This window comes from Argopecten irradians, unplaced genomic scaffold (genome assembly GCF_041381155.1).
Source record: "Argopecten irradians isolate NY unplaced genomic scaffold, Ai_NY scaffold_0415, whole genome shotgun sequence".
Lineage (NCBI taxonomy): Eukaryota > Metazoa > Mollusca > Bivalvia > Pectinida > Pectinidae > Argopecten > Argopecten irradians.
The window spans coordinates 1-16,947 of NW_027187882.1; the positions used below are offsets into that span (position 1 = coordinate 1).

Genomic DNA, 16,947 nt, shown 5'->3' on the forward strand with positions numbered 1-16,947 from the left:
GCAATATCCGCAGACCCAATTTTAGTGAAAAAATTGCATCAAAATAAGTCATGTTTTCTTTATATTCTGAAAAAATGATCTCATGAATAATCGATTTTTTAGAATTTCCATGAAGATTGACCTTTTGCATAAAGAAAAGCCTATAAAAAACTAATACCTCACCGCATTATTTTTCAAAATATGAACCTATTTGCTCTCTAATACCCCTTAAAATTTGGCCTGAAAACGTTTAAGATAGGCGAATTTCTAGCTAGCACTTTTTCTAATGTTTTATGTTATTAAGTGTGTAACCATTGTAAATCTAACATCTATATTAATAATAATTTAGTGATTCTACCAACAAAAGTGGTCATATAACTTGACATACTATAAATGCTATTTCCCCCCTGAAAGATAGCTATAAATTAGGTACTAATGGACCACTCTGGTCAAGCGCCGTTCTCAGGGCCTGCCCCCAACATATTTATAAACTGTATCTAATTCTCCAGAGTTTCCTGTGTCAGTATAAAATAGATGTCTGCACTATCAACATTTCATTTTTTGTTAAAGTTATAGATAGTATTGCTCCAGACGTTTGACCTACATATCAGAATTTCAAATTAGCGAACATAAACTAGCTTTCCGAAAAATGTCATCTTGGTTATATTAAAAGTAAGAGATTTTTTTTATATAATATAAATTCTAAAATGGCACAACATCTGTTCATGACCAACAGTTTCTGAATTCCGTCTAATTGATATGTAACGGATATCCGGTATTTTGATATAATAAGTATACCGATTATTTCTACGAATCGTAATCTTATCAAATTTACATGTACGTAATTCGATTCTTACTATGTTATTCATTGTAGGGGGTATATATACGTTTTCAATAGAGAATGGTTACACTTTCGTCAATTAAGGTTTTTAATCCTGTAAGATGATAAATAGCAGTTACATAGATAATGATCTGTCATTCAAATGTTTTAAAGAAATTAACTATGAACAACCTGTACTTCCTGAAGCGTGTACTGTACCATAGGGGTCCCATACTCTCAGTACAGTCACATACTTTATTCCCCAGTTAATAATGTTGTACCGATCATCTGTACTAAAATAAGAATTAAAAAAATATACTTCCAATATGCATGAATCATTGAGAACCCATTATACTTAATCAAAATGTTTTGTATATATTTCTGTTATTTTTCACCAAATTTTCACACATCTATAGACTGAATATAAAAAACGTCAAGTAAACACTCGGGAAGGAAAGTGTGATGCAGTATGTAATATTTTACGGTTATCTAATAGCGAAGCGACCCGCTCTAGTAAATAGGTGGGTTACGGAGAAGAAAGACATAAATTATGTTTGACGGTATACCGGAGGAAAGCGACCGTTATTACTTAGCCGAAAAAATCCAGCGTATGACGACACAAGAAGGTAAGGACGGTCTACGATATAAGTCAAATGATTTGATAATTAGTACAGTAGATTTTGAATACCGATGAATGAAATATTCCCGTCTTTTCACTTTTTTATATAAACCTCTCTGTGTACCAAAGAAAGTTTTTTTTAGGAAAAACTTGTTTTTTTTACTTTGTTTTATGCACTGATGATGGGATGGAAAAAAATGAGAAAAAATAAAAAAAAAAAAATGAAAAAAAAAAGAAAAAAAGTAAAAAAATGACCCCCCAACCAATCAGGACACAGTCTTCAGGTGGATAGAATATATCCATACACAGGTACCATACAGGACATGTCCCCAGGCAGACTTTTCTTCAGGACATTGAGATTTGGAGATAGATTATTTTTTTTTATTTGTAAACAATCGTATACATATTTTAATTTACACTTGTAGATATGGTTTTAGTGTACTGGCAAATGCAACACCCAGACGATATTTCTAGGGGGTTGGTTATTTATTAATATACTCAATAGTTTTTTATATCCACTCTGTTAACTATATGCCATAGCATAACAGGAGCCTCTGTCTTTAACTACAAATAAAACGAAATAAAAAAATAACTGGACACTGGATTCTTTATGTTCTAAATTTGAAGCGATGCATTGGCTTAATCCATAATCTTCAACGGAAGACTTTTAATGGTCATGGTTTTTTTTTTTCTCCTTTGAACGTTGAGTCTTCGAATTGAACTTTGCCATAGTCCATGGGATGATTGTAATTACGACAGACAGTGCAATATCGTAAAATTGTGAGAGTCAAGGTGAGAGTGTGTGGATAGTTGTGATAGTTGTGATTTAGTAATTCTTTAATATTGAGGAACATCGTTTGCCAAAGCAATTCAGTTTCAGGATTTTGAAAATAATGACAGGACCTTTCTGATTCTCTATTCCCATTACCAGGTTTTCCTACAATGCATTATGGGATCTCGAAATACTTGTTGCCCAATTGACTCTACTTTACATTAACACCGTCGATGAGTCCCATTTACATCTAACTTTACATTACACTTAGTGGTGCGCTATTAGATCTCCTCCACTTTCCACATTACACGAAAATGCGCATTAACTTACATTGACAGTTACACGCAGTGCGCATTAACTTTACTTTTACATTAACACGTGTGCGCAAAATAACTCTAAATATTAATTAACATGTGTGGCACAATAAATCTTGTTCTTTACATTACCACGTGGTGCGAATTAACTCTATTTACATTACACGTAGAGCGCAATAACTCTAACTTACCATAACATGTGTGCCCAATAATTCTACTTTACATTACCACGGTATGTAGAGCATTAAAACGTCTACTTTACAATACGATTTGCCAAAATAACTTACATTGTAACGTGTGTTTGTTTCCCATAACTCTAATTTTACATATTACACGTGGTGCCCAATATTATCTTAACTTACATTACACGGGTGCCCGGAATAACTCTAAACTTACATTGCACGATCGTTATGGGCAACGTAATCTACTTTACATTACAGTCGTGGTGGTCTGTGTCCAAGAACTCTAACTTAGACATTGCACGTTGTGATTCCAGGCTTGTGCGCAATAACTCTAACTTACATTACACGTGTGCCCATAAATAACTCTACGTTTACATTGAACGAGTGCCCAATAACTATACTTTACATTGAACGTGTGCCCAATAACTCTTAACTTAAATTGCACGTGTGCCAAAATAATCTACTTTTAATTTATTACATTGTGCACAATAACTTTACAGTATTAGAAAATCTAAATTAGTTTCTTAATCCAATGTCCTTGAAGCTAACAGTTAGATTTGGAGTAGGGTCCAGGATTCCAAAAGGGGAAAACATGGAAAATACTGCAAGATGACGTAACAGATAGAACTTTTGTTGAATTTAATTATGGGGGGTGGGGGGGGGGTGGTGGTGGGGTGTTTGATTTAATGTCAAATATGTCCTTACCATCTGAACTGAAACCACATGGACTGGTCATACAATGGTCAATAAACTCATTGTATGACAAACTATATATGTATCCATAGAAACCATTTGGCCTAAGACCACAGGGACTTCATACGAATGGTCGATTATAATGGTATTTTAACTGTATGTATTCCAAACTAAACCAGTTTTGACTAAAACAATCTAGCCATAAAAATAGCTGAACCTCAAACTAATTGCAACAGAAGCAACTATGCATTTTTCTTACTCCCTGATATGTAGTAAATGATGTATTAAAATTCCCAAATAATCCCAAAAGGGGAAAATTGAAAAATATCAGCTTTTCTAAGACCTATATAGCCTCGCAGATAAGCACTGTAGATTAAGGGGGTAGGGTAATAAAATTATTCTTTCATGGAAAGTATTTATATGTATACAGTATATACTTGCAATATTACAATAAAGATAGATTAAACTTTGTTATGATATTTGTTTCTGTAAAAATCATTTTATTATGAAGGTCAAATAAAGGTCAAAACTGACGAATTGGTGAAAAAATGATGAAAAACCAGCAGTGCTTTCAGATTTACTCTCTTGTAGGTTTATAATGCATTTATATCACTTATACCATTTTCATCTTTGCACAAAAAAAATAAATTCAAACACACTACAAAATATAACCATGGCAACTATATAATGTCCCATTACATTGTTAGCTCGCTACTCGGAGCTTACGGAATCACTTTGGTGTCAGTGTCGGCGTCGGTGTTAGAAATCCCATGTTAAGGTTTTGGTTATGTGTTGTAATATATACTGCTATTTTTAACAACTGACATTAATTTCTACAATATACTTGGATTAAAATTGTTATGATAAGTATGGACAAGCATTTAAAGAAGGACAATGCTGGATTTGGATAATTTCAAGAGGCCCAATTGGCCGAAGTAGGCAGGTTAAGGTTTTGGTGCAAGTGATGTAATACTGTCATATGTCAGAACTGACATTTATTTCTGCAATAATTTTGGTTTATAATTGTGGTATATGGACAATGACTTAAAGAGGGAAATGCTGGATTTTGATAATTTCAAAAGGCTCAATGGACCAAAAGGTTAAATTACATAATGACATTGCTATATTTTATACTTTGGCCAAAGGCATTTCGTTGATGAATGTAGTCTAATACCAAGGTTGTATCTTTCCCAGCCTTTCGCACATAAACTTCGAACATCTTTGTGTTGTCATTGTTTATATAATTGACCTCAGTGGCGTGATAACTAAAATCACATAAAAATGAACATCAACTACAGAATATCTATTTATTAATGACCATATCCACTGTAATCATTTTTACTCTTTCCACACTCATGGCACATTAATCTGTCACAGTAAACATACATACTCCTTCTTTCCTTTGATTACGCATTAGTACGTAAAGATTCACATGTGGAAAACTCGCAAGTTCATGGAATACGATGCCTGTAAGCATCACACAGTTGTACAGTGAACTGCGTTCAAGCGTCCAGAATTGCTTTTCGGATCGTTCAAACTACCAATCACATCGTTAAATTCATTGGATGATGGGGGCATTTATATTAACTTTCAGCATTAAGGGAGTGGGACGACTGTTTCACCCGACAGGTTATATTGTCGTCGCGAATTGCTTCTGGTTGATACACTATAAAAAAGGCCAAGACCTCCACTAACAACACGAAGTAACAACAGTCTCCCTACAATCTAAGTAAAATTAACGTGTGTAAGTCCCTCCCAAGAAGATACTCCCGTACGGACGCTCTAGACAATAGCGAAGAGACATACCCCGTTCTCGGGTCACCTCTAGCATGATCCCTGCCTAGTATTTTGAAGTCCTATGATTAAGTGGGCAATGGGACGTCATAAAATTATCGGCATGTTGTGGTTTTGAAGCGTATCGGAGAGTGATCGCGTAGTGGAAACGGATGTACTAAGGTCTAATGGTATTTTTGTCCTCCCAAGCTGCCAACCATTCTCCGTCCATAACACACAACATAAGCAAGACTTGGTGAGGTCATCCCCTACATAAGCTTAGCTGTTTAATAGAACTTTTATGTTATAAAACAAACCTGACAAGCCAACAAACAAACAGGACAAACAAACACAATTCCTCCAGAAGAGGTGTGGGGGCGCCAAATTACGTTGCGAATACAGCATTACATATAAAGAACTAAAATGATTAAGAAGTGGAACCTATATATGACGGTCAAAATTTTTTAAATGTGTAATTAGCGGAGTGATGTGGCAGTATTTGTCCTTCGTACCAATAGCTTACCTTCAAATAATACAGCACTCATAAAATGCATGTATATTTATGGGATTGTGTCATGGTGGATTGGGTTGTGGTCTACAACCATTACGTTGTTGGACGTTGATATCAAGTGATATTCTAAAAAAAAAATAAGAACATTTTATATTTTTGGCGGGAACCCACTGGTTACATTATACGTTGACTTCCATATATACATTGTGTGTAGAAAAGCGAAGTTCAATTTTCATCTATACTTTAAAAATAAACTTTAATCAAATCTTATTACAATCAGACTTGGGACCAGAGGAAATAATTCGTTATAACAAAAATTTGATATAGAGTTTTCTGAAACTATAAGTTAGTTAAAGTCATAGGCCGATTTGCACCCCGGATCAACATAGTTATCAAGCTAACTCACTAATTCCGAAGCCAGCAACAATGTCTATCTTTGACAGATTTTTCCATTATCGACAATTAATTGTACACTTGTTTTGATCGTATTTGATTTTCTATAAATTAACTCCCTCTTTAAACCCCAAGTTTCACTTTAAACAATGCTACATCCAACACTTCTGGGAAAAAATTGTTATAGAGCAAACATTTTCTTGAAGGGACCACGATATCACTCCTATCAAAAGATAATTCGTTATATAAGGAAATCCGCTATACATTTCTCAAAGAAGTATAAATAAAGAGGAGCCATAAACCCAAGATTTGAATTTACTCCGTAATAAATAAAAAATGCGTATCAAGCAAATTCGTCTCAGTTAAGGAAGTTTTACTGTATATTGACTTTATTCATCACTGTGTGTATTTGCTACTTATTCAGAGCTACATTTATATGCCATTTGACATTTGTTTGTTACAATATTTATTTCATTTGCTTGATATTGTTGTTTCTGTTATTAATAAAGAAGGTGTAAAAGTCTATAACATGATGACTAGTTTTCACTGTAAAGTCATTTTTCAATATGTATCCATAAAGAACATGTAGAAGTTGATTATCATATACATAGATTAATTGGAAACATACATGTACATCCCCAACCCGGCAAGTTCACTTTTAATTCTGCTTCTTCCGGTTTCATTTCTAAATATTTCCTCAAATATATAAATGCTCTGATTGGGACATTGTTTTAACCGTCTTTGTGAATTTGGTAACCGAACTCCGCTAAAAGAGTTTATACAAAAGTTTTACCATACAAATTAATATTTAATTGTGGTTTAAAGGAGCCCCATAGGTCCATTAAATGTCGCAGATTTTAATAAAGCTTAATTAGAGCTTTATGCTCCGTTAACTTTAATGGACGTTTGTGCAACATCATATTTTCTGGAAATGACGTCATCAAGTTAATGACGGTTCAATGAAGGTTTAAATCCTCGATTAACTTTTAATAGACGTTTGAACAACTGGCCCCAGATAAATAAATACATGGAACTAACTGACCATTAGTATCTGTTATATGTAGAGCTATGACACGTATTAAGAAATGAAATGGCAATAAAGTAAAATAATTACAAAAATAAAAGAAAATAGTACATATAAAAATACACAGTTCAAAACAAAAACAATAATGAGTCACAAAAATCCAAACCACTCTTCGGAATCAGTATGAAATATTGAATTTTATCGGAAATACAAAATGTATGTGTTAAAATGGAAATTTTGATCAATATCGCGCTAGTACAAACAGGCTTCCATACTTTTTTCGTCAATGAAACAGGGTTATCAAAACTGGCAAACTTTTAAAACTTAAATACATCGTAATGACAGAACCATTACTCATTAAAGATAAATTAAAGCATACACTGACAAAATATCGAAATTCAGATATGTTTTTATTTAACATAAATACAATATTATGTCGTCGTCAAATTGTACTTCCGTCGGGTAGGTTTTACCGTCACCGATCGCTAACCATTTCAACACTTATAGACATCTGTGAAGTACATGGTACTATGTATAATACTACTTAAAATAATCATGAACTTAGCTCACACTATCATAAATCTGCTAATGATGCACGATTGTCAATAATCAGCGCTTTTGTTTATGTGAATTGTCCACTCATGCCAACATTGTAGCTCTTTTCCGCCTCCTTTGTGGAACTCTTCCTATCTACGGCGGCCCATACGGGACACATTTACCGGCGGTGTAGATGGCTTTATAAATAGGTAAAATTAACCACTTTCCCCTTATGGGATTTTTTGGGAATTTTTACCAGTTACTTATAGTCGAAATCTAAAAACATTCCAACAAAAATAATTTCTGTTGCAATTAGTTTGACGTTGAAACCTAGTTTGACTGGGTCTATTACTAAAGTAAAGTTTTTAATACCCGATGAGTTATGCTAGAGGTATCCTCCCTTCTGTCAGAATATCCCTTTGTTGTTTATACATCTGGCGCCCTTCCAAAAGCAACGGACATGGCAAACACTGAAATATCCTTCCTAAGTTCATCATGCAGATATCATAAAACTAGCTGAGATAGTTTAAGCTGCAAGGAGTTTTAGAAGTATTGACGGGATCTCTGTTTTTATGTAAATCTACGAGGGTCGGTTAAATCGAATGGTATTCATGGTTGGAGTTTTACGTATAATTGTCATTTTGCATTGATAGCCTAAGCCGTGGAATAGATGCTTCTGGCATACGCTAAAGTGGCGTTTAGAGGATTGGGTGATTGATGGGCTAACTAAATAAGCAGTTAGCCTATTTTTCATCCGAGTCAAAATGGTGCCATGCTTAAATACACGCAAGCAATTTTTTCGCACCAAACCTGTTTCCGTTTAGCTTAGACCTATACTCTAGCCCGACGGTGGGAACAAATGTTCCTTTATTTTTCATAATTATGTAAATAACCAACCATTTTGATATTTTGATACGAAGTCTTGTCGCCAGGTAATGAGCTATGTCTTCTGCAGTATTGTAAGCCTTCTTGTTAATAAAGTTCATTTGAAACCTGAGAAAAGCTGGCTTGACGATAATGTTTTATGTGTGTGGGGTGATCTATCTTCGTGTTATTTGAGAGGTATGTTTGTGCCTTATCGTATCCCTTGTGTTTGAATGTATGGATACAATAAATGTTGATTTGAGATATTGCAACTGAAGATGTGCATTCTATTTTATTTTAGGTAATGTTGGTCTAGATGGAGCCTGTGACAGCTAGCTTCGGATGTTGACCACATCCGGAAAAATAAACATTACGTAATTGGGGACTCATGTTCGAAGACTTTTTGCAGGCCTTTAGCTTAAGCCATAAGCGTAGCTAAAATTCGATCTAAAATATTAGGTTTTATTATAATAGGTTTGTTAACTTGTGGTTGCAATTGTGCAAGATTGCAGACCGTCGACTTCCATCTTGGGGTTTTCAGATCCATTATTGAGGAAATCTTATCGAACAATCTTTTGATTGTATGACGTTCCAGGAGCATTTCAGGTGTGAGCCAATAATTAGCATTGGTTGAACTTTAAATTAAAAGTTTTATATTTATTTGGACAGGGGGACTACCGATGGTAGCCATCCGTGATTTCGGAATCACTGAAAAGAAAGATAGTTAGTGTAGCATATTTTTTTCAGACTATGCATGTTTCAGCTCGACAAACTTAGCAGTAGAACTTATTGAACTAGAAAAGAGGTTTAAAGCTTGTAAAAAGTTTATGGACGACACAACTAGGGGTAGTTTAACAAAGGGTATGTAGTAATTATAGTTCATAGAAGGGAAAATTCACAATTCATGTTGAAATATATACATGTAGAAAAAGAATATATGTTAATCTATCAATATTATTGTCCCAGCTAGGTACTTCAACATTTAGTTGTTCTTTTGTGTGTAAAATTTTAACTGAGGATACAGGAACATACAACAGACCTTAATTTTAATCCTGGAGCAGGCTTAATTTGTAAATAAAGACTATTTATCATCGACAATGACTGATGACAATGTTTAAGTTGTAGTCCCTAATTCTGTTAATGCTTATTGTGAGAAGATTTACAGTATAATGATGCGCCTCAATGTACCCTGTGGGTCTTTCTCAGATTTATCCTGTAATAACCTGTCTTTACAGCGGAATCTTAAAGAATTCCAAAGGGTGTGATTAACCGTTAATCGCTACCTCAGAATCAACGAAGACCGCTACAGCTTTACGTCCATTATCTACTTCGTGGTCCATTCCTGACCTGTTTTTGGCCAGCACCCTCAGGAACGGGTATTTACATGTCATGGCTTATGTACTCCACTGTATACTGTAAATTAAGCTACTCAATTTCACAATTTCCATTTAAAACATTTTCACAGATATTAAAGTTTCATGGATTTAAAACTGAATAGAGATATATATATTTTTTAATTGATTGTGCAAGAATTGTCTAAAATTATTAATTCGCAAAGATAAAGCTTTTGGGAGTTTATGATGATCCTAAAGATTTCGCGAAGAGAAATAGCACCAAGCCGTAGCGAAAGTTGTTTAACAGAGTGATATTATATAGGCGTATTGTGTTGCCCTGGTAGAACTTTGGCACATGTGTTTGGTGTAGTTTTCCTAAGAGGTGATTGTAGTAAGCGCACTGATAGAGGCTAACATGAATATCTAAACGTCTTTTACTGGAAAACTTGGGAAGGATACACCATCCGAAGCTGGTGGCCTTGGTTAAGCCTCTGCAGATTAATGTAGGTATAAGTATGGTTTAATTGTTGTTGTGTAATGCTTTGTTTTAACACTTTTAGTTGTTATAGTTCACACAACAAAAACTTGTACACTTCTGTACGATCATAGGAATTGCAACTATTATCTAATTGAATATTGTCCCCAAACAATGTGTCCGCAAATCAACTGATTTGGAACTAAAAAGTCAGAATATCCATCAGAATATAACAAAATATCTTATTTATCTTCTGGAATCCACCAGGTATATTAAAAACTGTCATGAAGTTCTATTGAGAATTCAGAAAATATTGGCATAAATTGATAATTAAACTAAGCTCATGACTAAGGTTAAACTCGCGAAAAATTCTCTCTTTGAATTTATATTTTACACAATTCTTGCTCAATTAAATTCAAAAGAGTTTCCATTAAACTTTAAATTTGCGAAAAATGTTTTGAAACGAGAATAGTAGCCGGGAAAGAAAATAGGTTTACAGTAGTTTATCAGCTTCTCTTACTGTTTACTGATGTTTCTTATATTTAGATTTAATGCAGTGTCACCGTGAACCTGCACTCTGAGAGTCTGAGATCAACAGTCACATCTGTTCTTTCCTCGGTTCATCTTCCTTGGATTTCGTTGACCAATATTCCAAAAATGCGGTATAAGCCGGTGGAAATTCGCTGGGACCCTACCTACTACCATGCCACTGGAAAGAAGAACCCTTATAAGGAATATTACAAAAGGAAGAAAGATTGGACCCTGTTGTAAGTCGTTGTGATGAAATTAATGGTATTACTAGTTTTAGCCCAGGCTAGGTACTAGTGATTATATAACTAACAGTTTGAAATTCATATTGGATTATGTTTTTAAACCCTCACCATGACCAATTCATAGTGAGGTAGTTTTCAACATACCAAGTGATACTCGATAACGTTTGTGCGGGACTTTTGTTTCTATTTGTGATGGAATTACGTCAAATGATGATATCTCGTGCTAACGTCATTTCAGCGGGAAGATTACAAATAGTAATGTCCATCACCACTGGAAACGCTAGTCGCACACAAACATTATCGGGTATCATGTGGTACTTAAATTAGTCCCATTATGGTGTTACTTATGTCTGCTAATTCTGTTTGTCTCATGGTATCCAGTAATGACACATTCCTTTCTGATTTCATACAGAGGTGGAGCAATATATGTCTGAGAGACTTTTTATCGTCTACAAAAAAAATGTATGTCTTCGTACTAAATGAATAAAACAGTTTTACTGCTTTGTTTCCTTAAATGGTAAATTATTTTTTCGATACAGTGATTGGTTACAGAAGCATGCCAGCAAAGCTGTTGCTAAGCGACTTCTGTGCCAGCAAATTCAGCAGGAAATCGCTGTCATGGAACACAAAGTCATCTCACAGATCGGACTGAAGGATCTCATTTGGAAAAAATGACTGGGGATTTATCCATTGCTTAGCTTCCCTAAAATCATTTCAGCGACTGTTCCAGGAACACCCAGACATCACCAGCCATGCCCTCAAAGGTCAGTGTGATATTATACCTAACTGGCCCATGTCTGTATGTGTACGTTTGTTTAAAAAAAAAGTCAAAGGCATCCACTCTAAATTCAGACGATTGTCAATTTAGGATTATTACTACCATTAAAGACACCCAGGAGACATAGATAAATATCGGGTATATATATTGATTATGTAAAGTTACGTGTGTCCTTTATTCAGAGGCTTATCAATTTGGACTGAATGGGTTTGATGAATACTGATTATGATATATCATTAGCAGTTCTTTAGAAAGATATTTTTTGAATAATATGCCCTATTACAGAATTAACTACTTACTCAGAACAAATTAAATATTTGAGCATTATCTTCCTTTATAGATAAAACCCTTGTGTTCAGTAAACAGACCGGCGTCAGTGCTCAAGGTGACATTGTATTGAGTATGGAATCAGTGCCCTCTGATTGGCTAAAGGTTTGTACCCCAAATGTATTTCACCTTGCAAGTTTAAAAAAAAGGAAATAATGAATTTAGGGTGTATATGCATATTGAAAACAATGAAGCAAAATTATTAATAAATTAATCTATAAGACATGTACCATCGGTTGAGTGTTATCAAAAAATGCCAATTAATTAAATCATCATTATATCTTGCATCACAAATCCAGTGTAGAGATAATATATTTTTATTATTATTAAGGTGATAAAAATGTCTGAAACACGACAAACTAGCTTATCATGTTTCAAAAATGGTATTATTTTCTCTCTCAGATGTTGTCTCTGGTTGATGCCTACAAACCTATGGTGAGCAGGTTACCTTACATGGAAAGCAAACTTTCTGAACTGCTTGCGAACATTTGTGTTGTCCGTCAAAACATTCTTATCATGGCTGAGGAATATGAACTTTTGTTGAACCAGATTCTAAACATACTGAGTCGTAGTCAGACTGATGTTTACCATTATCTACAAAATGGAGATCTCTCTCACCTACAGCTCATAGTAGAAGGGTAAGGTTCTGGTCACTACAAACTTACTCCGTAAGCTTGAATTGTTCTAGCCATTTTCATACCGAAAGATATCAGCAGCTTCACTTATTACCAGGTACATTTCTTGTGTATTGCCGACCATAGAAAGAAGCAGGAGTTATTCACATTCAAAAAGAAAATGATTCAAAAAGATAAAATCATAATGCTAAAACCAACAGTGCACTGTGTTTTAGGAAATATGCCTATTTTGAGAGACGAGATAGTGAGGAGATGTGCTAAGGTCTATAGGAAAGAGAACAAGGCCAGTCTACCCATCATTTAGTATATCAGCTCCATTTGGAATATCTGCAGTTAAAGTTTATGTCCTTCAATAATTGTTCTGAAAAATATACATCATGACATCCATAGGATTTTTATATTGAGATAAATGTAGCTTGTAAATACTGTAAAACAACTTCTTTGTTTTGTTTGATTACATGGACATGACAGAATTCAATGTAAAAACATGTAATTCATTATTAAGAATCATAACTAAGAGATTTTTTGCAGCAGTCTCGATATAGTTCACCATTTCAATTCTTCTCCTGTAAATGTTGTAGTGGTGAGGCTCCGTTAACATTGTCCAGCAGTGGTCAGTTTATCGTACCTGCTACAGTACCCGGCTTCATGATTGTCAAGTTCATTGCTGATAACAAAGAAATGGCCTTCACAGTTCTCCAAGATGTAGAATTGTAAGTTAGGTGTCAAACAAATAATATGGAAGGATAAAAACTTTATTCAGAATACAGTGGAACCTCCTAAAACCGAACCTTCTCAAAACCGATCACCTCTAGAAACCGAACATGGATGTTATGTACGGAATGAATTCCTCTTTATTGATAGTGTATAAAACTTCCCAAAACCGATCCCTCCCAATTCCGAATACCGGACCGATTTTAAGATCGGAATAGTCAAATGTAACTAAAATACACTTCTGAAAACCGGCCTTACCTGAGCGACACCGATAGATTGCATTGAGGTCTGATCAACCGACCGTGAAATACACACGTACCTGTACCATAGTTGTCGCATGCCATGTCCTTGGGCATGTATACAGATGTGAAGGCTATAGGTACAGGGTAATTATACCCGAGATGGTGGTGTAATTATTTAATCATGTCTATTGTTTAGATATCTAATGAAGGTCTACCATGTGCACGCGGTTTGTTTACTGTAGGAAAACAAGCAGAGCTAGTAATAAAGAGAAAGTTTCGTATTCAAATCACACAGGTTTTTTATTTACATATGTAGTTGTCGGATAACGTAAATTATCTGTATGAAGAAGCCGAAGCCATGTATTGTTTTAGAAAAATGGCTATGTCATATAATGACCGGCATCGACTGATCAAGGTGTAATTAGACCATATAATTTGATTCTTGACGTAACCGGAAGCGATTGGTCGTATGTAGGTTGCAGACGAGAACATCCCCAAGAACATTCACGCAACTAACTAACTAAACTACGTTTATAAGCGGTAACAAAGTCAAGATTGCTGTAATCCATTCCTTTTAAAGTTATGATTCTCTCTTTTGTGATAACATTCATATTAACAATCAATATCGGTCGGTTTTAACAAACACTAGGCATACATGCGGTACACTAGTGTAAAAAACGACTTCCGATCAATTAAATCCGGATGGTGATGATCGGTATTCGGTGCACTTCTCCAAACCGAACCCTCTCTAAACTGGCCGAAATTATATGCACCGACCATGATCGGTTTCGGGAGGTTCCACTGTACTGACTTTTGATTGTTTATGCACATGTCACAATAAATATAGTGCCTGCATCATAGAATATTATTAAGTAGTACAGGTTGGATCATGAATCTATTTGTCATACCAGATAAATAAGCTTCATTTTTGCCCATTAATTCCACACTGTATTATGTTCAAATTGAAATGACATCGGATCACAATTGGCTATATATGTTTTTATTTCATCTGTTAATGGCATGAATTGGAATAGAAAAAAAATCCACTATCCGGTTTATTTTGCACCTCATAATGATATACTCACACATGTAATTGTATTGAAGGCTGATGAAAATGGAGAATGTGGTAAAAGAGCAGTGTAAGGATCGCCTTCAGCTGACGTCAAATCACTCAAGATGAGAGTGTTACCCCCAAAACAGATGATCTCTTGTTGTGAGAGACTTTTAGAAGATGCCATCTACCTGTCAGAAACTGTCTGGTGGTAGTGTTCGTGTCTCTAATTACTATGCAGTTATGAAAGATGGAGGTGTGTCAATTCCGTGGAACTGGAAAAGTGATATATCATGATAGCATTTGTGAGTGTTTAATTGGCAAACAGAGTACCTAAGTGTTAAGAATATTGAAGAGATCGAGTTCTTCCCCATCTTGTTTTATTTATTATGTTGATGAAAAAATGTGATATCAATTTACATCATAGGGCATTGAAACCTTTGATCACTTAAGGAATGAATACCATTAGAATAGCTATTTCTCTTTGTATACATGGAGTTTATGATTTACATTTTTAGCTCACCTGGTCCAAAGGACCGAGGTGAGCTTATGGGATACCGCAGCGTCCGGCGTCCGTCGTCCGGAGTCCGTCGTCCGGAGTCCGGCGTCCGGCGTCCGTCAACAATCGACTTCTTCTCCATAACCGCTGGTCGGATTTCAACAAAATTTGACTGGTAGCATCCTTATGGGCTACTAACTGAAAATTGTACAAATGATGGGGCTGACCCCCCGGGGGCCTGAGGGGCGGGGCCAAAAGGGGTCAATTTGGCTATTTCCATATAAACGACTTCTTCTCTGAAACCAAGTATGGGATAGCACCCATAATGCAATGGTAGCATCCTTATAGGGTGGGGATTCAAAATTGTACAAATGATGGGGCTGACCCCCCGGGGGCCTGAGGGGCGGGGTCAAATGGGGTCAATTTGGCTATTTCCATATAAACGACTTCTTCTCTGAAACTAAGCATGAGATAGCACTCATAATGCAATTGTAGTATCGTTATAGGGTGGGGATTCCAAAATTGTGCAAATGATGGGGCTGACCCCCCGGGGGCCTGAGGGGCGGGGCCAAAAGGGGTCAATTTGGCTATTTCCATATAAACGACTTCTTCTCTGAAACCAAGTATGGGATAGCACCCATAATGCAATGGTAGCATCCTTATAGGGTGGGGATTCAAAATTGTGCAAATGATGGAGCTGACCCCCAGGGGCCTGAGGGGCGGGGCCAAAAGGGGTCAATTTGGCTATTTCCATATAAACGACTTCTTCTCTGAAACTAAGCATGAGATAGCACTCATAATGCAATTGTAGTATCGTTATAGGGTGGGGATTCCAAATTGTGCAAATGATGGGGCTGACCCCCCGGGGGCCTGAGGGGCGGGGCCAAAATGGGTCAATTTGGCTATTTCCATATAAACGACTTCTTCTCTGAAACCAAGGATGGGATAGCACCCATAATGCAATGGTAGCATCCTTATAGGGTGGGGATTCAAAATTGTACAAATGATGGGGCTGACCCCCGGGGGCCTGAGGGGCAGGGTCAAATGGGGTCAATTTGGCTATTTCCATATAAACGACTTCTTCTCTGAAACTAAGCATGAGATAGCACTCATAATGCAATTGTAGTATCGTTATAGGGTGGGGATTCCAAATTGAGCAAATGATGGGGGCTGACCCCCGGGGACCTGAGGGGCGGGGTCAAAAGGGGTCACTTTGGCTATTTCCATATAAATGACTTCTTCTCTGCAACTAAGCATGGTATAGCACCCATAATGCAATGGTAGCATCCTTGTAGGCTGGGGATTCCAAATTGAGCAAATGATAGGGCTGACCCCGGGGGACCTGAGGGGCGGGGTCAAAAGTGGTCAATTTCCATATAAATGACTTTTTCTCTGCAACTTAACATGGGATTGCGCTCATAATGCAATGGTTACATCCTTATAGGGTTTGGATTCAAAATTTTGCAAATGATGGGGCTGACCCCCAGGGGCCTGAAGGGTGGGGTCAAAAGGGGTCAATTTGGCTATTTCCATATAAACGACTTCTTGCAACTAAGAATGGAAGAGAGCACTTATAATGCAATGGTAGCATCCTATTAGGGTTGGGATTTGAAATTGTACAAATGATAGGGCTGACCC

General features: G+C 36.0%; 1 pseudogene; it reads left to right on the forward strand.

The window, feature by feature from the left end:
* The first annotated feature begins 1,349 nt into the window (after positions 1-1,349).
* LOC138312665 (T-cell activation inhibitor, mitochondrial-like) lies at positions 1,350-14,939 on the forward strand (annotated as a pseudogene).
* Positions 14,940-16,947: the final 2,008 nt, after the last annotated feature.